Source organism: Pyxicephalus adspersus, chromosome 6, assembly GCF_032062135.1.
Source record: "Pyxicephalus adspersus chromosome 6, UCB_Pads_2.0, whole genome shotgun sequence".
NCBI classification, from domain to species: Eukaryota; Metazoa; Chordata; class Amphibia; order Anura; family Pyxicephalidae; genus Pyxicephalus; species Pyxicephalus adspersus.
Window position 1 is genome coordinate 24,728,143 of NC_092863.1, and position 11,314 is coordinate 24,739,456.

Consider the following 11,314-nt stretch of genomic DNA (forward strand, 5'->3'; position numbering starts at 1 on the left):
TAGTTTATAAATATTGTACAATATTGGGAGCATGGGGGAAGAACTAACTTTCAGATATTCCCGGAAGCCCTAATATAATTACTATTTTCACAGCTCACAGTACTTCAATGTCTCCTAACAACTAGAGATGAGCAAATTGCTCAGAAATTCGATTCGGCCGGTTCACCGAATTTTCCGAAAAGGTTTGCTTCAGTCCAAATTTATTTGGGGTGAATCGCGTTAAATAATGGCTATTTCCGGGCTGCAGAGAGCCTTGATAGTGGTGTAGAACACTGTGCCTTGCAGTAGTACTCATGGGGAGTCTGCTGTGATAGTGAAATAATACTGTGAGTCAGTATGACATGTAGATGACAGGCGTCGCTATTAGAATCACTGCACAGTTCACTTATTTTGGGCAGTCATGGGGCCAAACTGTCTCAAGTATGAACTCAAAACGTCAAGAAGAAGTGCACTCCACTTTCACCCTCGTCAGCTAATTCCACATAGATGTCTACAGAACCTGTTCTATTAACCGCTTATACAAGTAGAGCCCCCCGACAGAGTGGAGAGGGTGACTGAGGTGGCGGCAGCAGCAGTAGCATCAGGCAGAGGCCACAGAGTGGCACAATGACAGAGTGTGGAGGTGGCAGCAGAATCAGGAGGCCATAGAGTGGCACAATGACCGAGTATGGAGGTAACAGCAGCATGAGGAAGCCACAGACTGGCAAAATGACTGAGTGTGGAGTAGGCGACAGCATCAGGAGGCCACAGAGTGACACAATGACAGAGCCTGGAGGTGGCCGCAGCAGCAGCATCAGGCAGAGACCACAGAGTGGCACAATGACAGACTCTATAGGTGGCGGCAGCATCAGGAGGCTACAGAGTGGCACTTTGACATAGTCTGGAGGTGGCGGCAGCATCAGGAGGATACCACAGAGTGGCAAGGTGACATAGTGTGGAGATGGCAGCAGCAGCATCAGGAGACCACAGAGCGGCAAGGTGACATAGTGTGGAGATTGCAGCAGCAGCATCAGGCGTAGGCCACAGAGTGGCAAGGTGACATAGTGTGGAGATGGCAGCAGCAGCAGCATCTGGAGACCACTGAGTGGCAAGGTGACATAGTGTGGAGATGGCAGCAGCAGCATCAGCAGATCACAAAGTGACCCGGTGACAGAGTGGGGCGGTGGGTGGCAATACCAGTGCCCGCTGACGAAGGTGGGTGAAAGATGGAGCACTTGGCATCTGTTGTGTGGCATCAGGAGGTGACTTGACTCCGAGAGGCTCTCTCTTCTAGCTCCAAGCACCCGGCACGCTCTGGGTTGCGACCTGCTCCGAGGACAGTCACAGGTGGGGAGTTTGACTGAGGTGGTACACCTGTTAAACAGTAACGCAGGTGTCCTATGGCGAGCTCAGGGAAGACAAAAACCTCCCGTGGAACAGAAGGGCAAAACCTTGCTTGATCTTGATTTTCAGTATGAATACAGACCGTGAAAGTGGGACCTCTTGATCCTTGCAACTTTTGGGTTAGGAGCAGGAGGTGTCAGAAAATTTACCACAGGGATACCTGGCCACAGAGTGGCACAATTACAAAGATTGGAGGTGGCGGCAGCATCAGAATTTTCAGTATGAATATAGACCGTGAAAGTGGGGCTTCTTGATCCTTCCTACTTTTGGGTTAGGAGCAGGAGGTGTCAGAAAATTTACCACATTGATAACTGGCCACAGAGTGGCACAATGACAGAGTCTGGAGGTGGGGCAGCAGCAGGAGGCTACAGAGTGGCACAATGACAGAGTCTGGAGGTTGCGGCAGCAGCAGGAGGCTACAGAGTGGCACAATGACAGAGTCTGGAGGTGGCGGCAGCCTCAGTAGGCTACAGAGTGGCACAATGACAGAGTCTGGAGGTGCCGGCAGCATCAGGATTTTCAGTATGAATTCAGACCATGAAAGTGGGGCCTCTTGATCCTTGCAACTTTTGGGTTAGGAGCAGGAGGTGTACGAAAATTTACCACAGGGATAACTGTCCACAGAGTGGCACAATGACAGAGTCTGGAGGTGGCGGCAGCATCAAGAGGCTACAGAGTGGCACAATGACAGAGACTGGAGGTGGCGGCAGCATTAGGAGGCTACAGAGTGGCACAATGACAGATAACTGGCTTATGGCAGCCAAGTGTTCATAGCGACGTCGCTTTTTGATCCTTCGATGTCGGCTCTCCCAATCATTGTGAAGCAGAATTCACCAAGCGTTAGATTGTTCACCCACTAATAGGGAACGTGAGTTGGGTTCATTTAGCACATTCAGCATCTGCGCCGTTGGATGAGTGCACGCATGAGTGCACGTCTCTTGGCAATCGCTTCAGTGATCGATTGGTGACGGAATGACTGACGAGGAGTAGGAGGAGCAGGAGCATCTGGACCAGCAGAAGATGGAAATGAATTACATCTCCCTTCCGCTGAGGTGGTGGAACCTTGACTGCTTGAAACCCGGTGCGTGCCACTGTGTGATGCAGAGGTTGCTGTCGCAGGCTGAACCACCACATCGAAGCCACGGTTCTCCCAGGCCACTTTATGGTGATGCTGCATATGTTGACGCAGGGCCATGGTGCCAACATTTGCACCCTGGCCACGCTTCACCTTTTGACTGTCCCCTTCTGATCACTCTATGCCATTGATTGTCCCCTTCTGTTCACTTACCGGTACTTAAGTGTAACTCTGTTAGGGCAGGGATACCCGTTAGGGCAGGTAACTCCGTTAGGGCAGGGATCTCCGTTAGGGCAGGTAACTCCGTTAGGGCAGGGATCTCCGTTAGGGCAGGTAACTCCGTTAGGGCAGGGATCTCCGTTAGGGCAGGGATCAGCAGCTTGCTTCCTGGTTCAGAATCGCGGGGGCATGTGTGCCAGCTTCTTACTTTTAGTTTGGCTCTGCACTGCAGCCAGGAGGAGACACACACTGCAGCCAGCATCGAGGAAACACACACAGGATCGGATATCGGAAGATGTCTTATTCACGGGTGAGTGCCTTATTTTAATTATTTTTTCAAAAATCGGGGATGGCTTATTTAATGGGGATGGCTTATAATCGGGGAAACATGGTAGATGCTGCTAATGCTAACCACAGAAACATTGGACGATGGGGTAGAAGTTGTGGGGGATGGCAATGATGCCTGGTCCTGACTGCTAGCAACGCCACAGCAGCCAATCTGCGTTGGAGCTCCTGCTCACCGCTGGTGGAGCCTGAAAAAGGTAATGATCGGCTATGTGCCACACTCAAATTGCTAGCAGCAGCACTGGAAACTGTAGTGGCAGAAGGAGGAAAGGCAGCGGAGGAGGATCGAGCAGTTGGAGCTTGCTTCTTGAGCGGAGGTGGTCGCACAGAGTGTTCACGCCAGGTTACTGGATGGTGGCTTTTTAAATGGGTGCTCATGCAACTTGTTCCAAGTTTGTTTGGGTTTTTGCCTCATTTCAAGTTTTGAACAGACAGTTTACAGATGACCATAGTGTTATTATCACTATGGACATTAAAAAATGCCCACACCGGCGAACATTTAACTGGGCCAAAAAGGTGCTCTGGAGCTGGTGCTCGTGGTGGCGGTCCGCGGTTGTTGAGGCACAGCTGTGGGGACAGCTTCCGACGGTTTACGTCTATGACTTGCCTCACTGGTATGTGAAGACTGCAGAGTGTGGGCAGCTTTTACCCTCCCTCTCCCCCTTTGAGGGCGCTCTGCAACCTCCTCCTCCTCTTCTTCTTCTTCCTCCTCCTCCTCCTCCTCTTCTTCCTGCCTATGAGGATCTCCTTGTTCGCCCTATGTTGGATCAAGGACAACATCATCATCAGAAGAGACAGTTTCCCTATATGTGCCGAAAGGAAGCTGCGGCCTTTTGGAGCCAGTTTGAATTGGCTTCTCTGGCTCAGAGTGTTCTGGTGAAAAGTAACTGGGGGGAAAGCCTGTGAACTGACTCTCTTCATCAGATGACTCAAACAACTGAGCATCTTCAATGAATGATGGTGGGACTCGGTGGGACTCAGCCGTACACGTGACTTTCCAGCTGCTGATGAGGAACTAGGAGGAACAGGTGTATCATGGACTGTTTGGGACACCTGTAAGGCCTGTGTCTGGGACTGGGATGAAGAGGGGGTACAATCACTAGACCCAGGCTGGGTCATGTACTCCACTACGTCTTCTGCCTGGTGTGGCAATAATGGACGCCCACCACCAACAACAGCGCTTCTTGTTCTTGGGTCTGCAGCTAAAAACAAACTCATACTGGTTTGCTTGCCAGCACCCCTGCATATATATATATGTATATGATATATTTATACATCAGTTTGATGGGGGGGAGTTGACACACAAAATGCAAGTGCGCTGTGTTGTATGCAGCACTTTGCTTCAGTGGTGACGCTTGTATTATGCACCACAGTATACAAACTATATACTGCAGTATACACTGCGTCTGTGTGTCTGTCTCTCAGGTCTGTCTCTCAGTACAAGTGTGATACTGTGCACGCAGTCAGCGAGGGGACCCTGCCTCTGGCTGCGTGTATGTAACACACTGACTGACTATCTATCTATCTAGCTTTCTATCTATCTACCTTTCTAGCCTTCTAGCCTTCTAGCTTTCTATCTATTTTTCTAGCAAACAGTGAAACACTTTTCCTATCTGAGTACAGCAGATTTCAGGACTGCACAAATACAGTACAATCCAACAATCTATCTGACTAATAGTGTGAGTGTGACACAGTCTACCAAAGTAAAGCACTTTTTTTCACTTGACAAAGAAAGCAAGCCAAGCAGCACAGAAAGGTTGTGTTGCTATCAGCAAATCTCTGTCAGGAGTGGAAAATGCAGGCACGCCTTGGCCTTATATAGGCCAATGGCTGCCTGTGTGGCATGCAGTGACACAACAAAGATGGAGGGGGCATCCCTGCTCTAATTGGAGGGCACTGTGCATCATGGGGGAGGTCCCCAGTTGTTTGAGTGCATTGTGGGAGGGCCGAATTCGGGTAATCGAATGCAGCAAAATTCGGGTCGGGTCCACCCGAATTCGAACAGTCATATTCGGGTCGAACATTAGGATGACCCGAATTCGAACAACAACACTATTACAAACCAAGCACAAAATCATTGCAGCAAAAGATGAAACTAACAATATTAAGGATTACAAAGTCACATTCATGCATTACATCCAAGCAAACTTACTTGATGACCTCCCCCTCCCACAAACCAGTCCAGTTAAATAATAATAATGAAAATGCATATGCATTTATATGCATTTAAATGTATTTTCACATACATACATAAGTGAAATCACTAATTGTTTTTCGATTCATCTTTGGCAATAATTCTTTTTTCAGTTATTTGATTTCTATCAAGCCAAACTACAATGACATTTTAATTAGATCACAAATGCTTGGTTACAATTTTTTACAATTCATACTATTGTGTAATGACATATTATGAAGTGTTAACTAGTATATACACAGCTTGATTTAAATTAGTTTGCAGTGTTGCAAAGAAAACCAAAACGTATAAATACATTTAAAATATAAAAATATGAAATATTTAAAATATATAAAATTTATAAAATATAAATATAAAATATAAAAAATATAAAATATAAAAGTATAAAAACAAATGTAACAATAAATTAATTCATTTTGTTAAATAGTACAATGTAACCTAAAAAAGTAGCACTTACCCAAAAGAAGATGAAGCTTTAAAGATTCTAATTGACCTGTAATGGACTGTAAATGCGCACAGAACAGAGAGCAGGTGTGCGCTAATTAATTGCTATGATCTCACTATTGACAGTTTAACAGATCCTCCTTAATTGCGCAGCTGAAAACTAATCGCCTTAATTGGCAGGTTCGCGACCCCTATTGCTCATTTATCAAGGCAGGAATTTGGCTGGCATAAGAGGGTGTGTGTACTAGCACTCGGCTCTGGCCCACAGAAAAACGCAACGTATATTGGCGCGTACATATGCGCGTCGAGCGTACGTGCATTTCATTGATGAATCAGGCTGCATGAGTCAATCAGATGTTCCCTGGATTATATTCCCTGGATCTCTGTTATCTCTACTTTAAATCCCTAATACCTAGTTATATTCTGTGCTTCTAGAAAAGCAATCTTTAGTAGTTGCTGAAACTACTTCCAGGAGGAGCTGATTTCCACAGACCTTACAGTGAGGAGTCTCTTCTTTATCCAGAGCTTAAACTTCTTTTCCTCCAGACGCAAAGAGTACACTCTTGTTCTATGTAATGATCTCAAAGTGAATAACTGGGAAGAGAGTTCTCTATGGACATTTATATATTTATACAGGGTGATCATATCCCTCCTTAAACGTCTCTTTTTAAGTGAGAATAGATTCAGTTCAGCTAGTCTCTCCTCATAGCGGAGCTCCTCCATTTTGTTTATTAATTTAGTTGCCTTTCTTTGCACTCTCCCTAATTCCACAATGTCCTTTTTGTGAACTGGTGCCCAAAACTGGACTGCATATTCCAGATGTGGTCTAACCAATGCTTTGTACAGGGGCAGAATTTTGTCTCTCTCTCTGCAGTCATTTCCTCTTTTAATATAAGAAAGTACTTTACTAGCTTTAGATATTGCAGCTTGAATTATTAACCCCCCTAGCGGTAATCCCGAGTGTGACTCGTGACGGATTCCACTTGCAAAAAGCGATAATCCCAAATCACACTCAGGTTAAGTTTAGAAGCCCCCCTAACCTGCTCCCCGCGATCCAGCGGCGATCTAAGGATCCCGCTGTGATGCTGGGATGTTTTGGAATTAGGGGGCGTGGCTGGGAAATTTAAAAGCAGATTACCGAGATGTGACATCTTCCTGGTGATGCGAGTTGTAATGGGTGTGGCCGGGCGGGAAATTTAAAAGCAGATTACAATGTAAACTGCTTTTAAATGGTTTTTACAGTAAAAAAAACCTTACACAACATATAATAAAAATAAAAGCACATATTTTAGTTCACCAAACATCATTGCCAGTGCCCTGATTTACATTTTGGCCACTATTATCCCTGACCTTGATCTGACCGTTTGAAATTTTTTGATAAATTATTTTTTTTGATAAATTACATTGTTGTCGTCTATTATTTCATTGTTTTTTTTTATTATTATTTATAATTAATTGTTATATTATAATTTATGATTAGAACATAATAAATAAATATAATTATCATACCCGTGAGTTAATCCTAAGAATTAAAGGCCCACAATATAAACAAAATTTCTATGCAAAAAAAATAGGATCACTTTTTGCATCAAAAAACTGACAGAATTAGAATGCTGGGGGGTTAATTACAATTCTCCGGAAGTGGTCTTTAAGACAGTTCTCTATCTATTTACAAATTGACTTTTCTAAACCTATTGACCCTAACTTGCATATTAACCGTCTGTGGGGTACAGTGTCAAACGCTTTAGCAAAGTCCATGTACACTATATCAACTGCTGTCTGCCTGTTTACTTACTTCTTCATAAAAAGAGAGCAAATTGGTTTTGACAACTTTGGTCTTTCTTGAAGCCCTGCTGACCTTAACTTATATTATTATTTTCTAGCAGAAACTCCTCCATGTGGATCTTTAGCAAACTCTCTGGGACCTTAACTATGGACTTTAAACTAACTGGCCTGTAGTTACCTGGTAATGACTTTGTTCCCTTTTTGAAGATAGGAACCACATTGGCCTTACACCAATCCATCGATACCATGCCAGTGACTTAAGAGTCTCTAAAAATTAGAAATAATGGCTTTGAAATACCCGAGCTCAGCTCTTTGAGGACAAGTGGAAGTAATCCATCGGGTCCTGGTGCTTTGTCAACCTGAATTTTGCCCAACTGTTTCTTAATCATATCAATTTTGAGCCATTGTGACCAATTAAAGGCAGTGACATTGCTATTATGAATTTAGACTTGAGCTCTGCCATTTTCCTTTGTATACACAGAGCTAAAAAAAAGTGTTTAGTAAATCTGCCTTTTCTTTATCCCCAATTACCAACCCAAAGACATCCTTTAAGGGGCCTACGTGCTAAGATCTGATCTTTTTGCTATTAATATATTTAAAACATTTTGGGAGATTTGCCTTACTTTCCTTTGCAATTTGTATTTCATTTTGAAGTTTTACACATTTTATCTCCTTTTTACATCTTTTGTTATATTCCTTATAGTTTTCAAACGATGAAGGTGATCCTTCTCTTTTATATTTTTGGAATGCCTTTACTTGTTCCCAATGGCTTTTTTAACATCAGCTGTGAGCCACATAGGTTTTAAATTTCGTCTCAAACTTACTACTCATTGGAATATATTTTTCAGTGTGCTTTTGTGGAACAGTCTTGAAACATTCCCATTTCTGTTCTGTATTCTTTGAGGACAATATTGTCTCACATGAGAAATCATATTATGGTCACTGCTACCCATATTCTCTTTTATTTGCACATGTGTTATAAGCTCTGCATTGTTAGAAAGTACTAGGTCCAGCAGAATATCATTTTTTAGTTGGGGCTTTTATGAACTGTACTATAAAATTATCTTGTATTAAATTCAAATATTTGCTCCCTTTTGCTGTTCCTGTAGTGCCATTAGTCCAGTCAATGTCAGGGTAGTTGAAATCTCCCATGATTAAAACACTTCCACATTTTGCTGCTTTTTCTATCTGTGCTAGTAGTTGATTCTCTTCCTTAGCACTACGGGGTCTATAGCAGACTCCAATAATTAATACTAGTAGTAAAGATATGTATGTGTATACTATTACAAATAATCTTCATGATTCAACCCCACTAAGTTGAATCATAGCTAGATCATTTTAAAAGCACTAATTTGTCTCCTAGATGTAATCTCTATTTATCCTATTTCTGTTTGAGTGAAGCATAAGTGGTAGATATACATGCAATTTAGGGCAAAAATATTAGCACCGTTGCATTATGTCCGAAAATGCAGTACATGTTTCTTTAATTTGTTGCCACTAGAAGAACACCAAAAAATGGAAGAAAAAAAAAAACTATATTTTGGTCTTATCATTTCCGAGAACATTCTCCCTGATGGTTTCCACAGAAGGTTGTCCTCTGGACAAAGAGAATTTCCAGCCTTGCGTGATAGCTAGGAGACTAATTAGTTATTTTCAAATGATATAGCTAGGACTCAGCTTAGTGAGGTAGAATCATGAATATTTTTCGGAATCGTCTATATACACACACACATTTAAATATGTGCATGTATATAGTTTTTACCAGCCAACTTTTAGTGGGTGGAGCGCCCAGCTGCCCTGACTCCTATTCTTGGCTCTCATCCGCAGCTCTAATCCATTGAAAGGACAAAGGAGAGGCTGCTCTGTTCTCAGCTGTCATTCATGCAGAAGATCACAGGTGCTGTTAAGACCCGGGCAGTGAGAACAGCGCAGCTAGAATTAGATCAGGATACAGGCTGCCCCTCCCCCATTCTATAGCTGTGCTGTGGCTTCTATATAAAAAACTACAAAATTGTGAAAATGTATCCATCCAGTGGGCATGTGTAATGACTTCATCAGCACAGTGTGATAGCTGTGTGTGTGTGAATATTGCATGTCATATTCTGCAGCCTTACAACTCTGTGTACAAGCACAGAGGACCCCAGCTAATAGTCCAAATATATCTCCAAAATCCCAGCCCACCAGATTTCAAGCATTTTACGATATAGGGATCACAATTTAAAACACTTGTGAAAATACAACACTGAGAATGCATTTTTAAAAGCAAATGTGCCTAGGAGTCCCTAATTAAAAATGCAAACGCTTACATAGCAAGGGGCAAGTGTCCCCAACTTGAACCTACATTTTCTGGATTCTGGACCTCTCCATTCCAGATAAATTGGGTTTCCAAGAAATGTAGGTAGAAATTTGGGGGCACCACCCCAATTCTCCATACTAGGTAAGTGGCCCAGGGGGGCCCTAAATTTGCATTTTTACTTTAGGGCTCCTGGATGCACTTGCTTTGGAAACAGCAACAACCTCAAAGAAATTTGGTTTATTAGTAGCTAGTAGGGTGCCCTGTGTACCCTCAAAATTTCAAGTTGTTACAAACAAGGGTTTAGAAGATCAGAAGGATTGAAGTGAGTTGTTAGGCTGATGAAGCCTTAACACACATCTAAATGTGTGTATGCATGGACATACATTATGCATGAACATGCATACACACATTTAAATGTGGGTATGCATGAACATACATTATGCATGAACACGCATACACACATTTAAATTGAAAATATTGAAAATTATGCATATCCGCACTTGCGTGTAGTGTTTATGCAAAATTATGTGCATCACAATAATTTTTTCCTTGTTTTTGGAATTATGTGGCCACTACATAACATGTTGGTTTAGGCCTTCTACAGCTACACCAATTGATTTTTTTTAAATCTGGAAGATCAGGCAAAGTTAAAAATCCTGCGAGTAGATCACATCAAAAAACACAAATACAAATAAGTAACACAAATTTATTCCAAAAACTAATGAAACTTCAGAATAAAAGATACTACACAGACACCACTACATTAAAACAAAAAAAAAAACAAAAAATTAGATAATGTACAATTAGTTAGGCACTAAACAACAAATTAGCAAACCAACAATATGGCTACAAACACAATAACATAGCATTAACATTGACTGTCTCATTGCAAGATTGACATTGAAACATTCAAAGTGTAAAAAAACAAAATCAGCTATTGTACTAAATGGTAAGCAAAGTAAAAAATGTAGCAACATAGATTAGGATTAGGATAAGACCTCCCCCTCCTCCTCCAGGGCCAAAAAAAACAGACAAAAGGAAAAGCAACAGACAACACCCTATATATATGCACCCTATATATGCACATAGCTATGCACACAGCTGCTACGAATTCGCCTATAATTGAGACATCCGCAGTTCATGAAGTTTGGATGTTTGTTATTACCTCATTAAAAAATATGCTTTTTTCTAAGCTAATATATATGTTTGAAACATTTGAACACATCATACATATTTATTTAGGGCTAAGTGGAAGATGTGTGTCGTTTAAAGAATGATTTGTTAGGGAAAGATTGACTTTTAATGCAAGCTCGCTAGTGTCAAGCTGCCTTGAAGCGCACTATCATTTTAGTAGATAAATGTCTGAATACGCCAGCATATTCTCGGCGGTTTAAAATTGGTTGATAAATAGGTTTGAGGAGTCTGATGCCGCATCGCGAATACACGCGTGCGAGAAAACATCTGATTTTGCTTGATAAATCTGGCCCAATGTGTCTTGTCCCTCAACAAAAGACCCTTGTAAGCTTTTCCAGTCACATGTGAACCAACACTTACTCAGACACCAGAACACCAG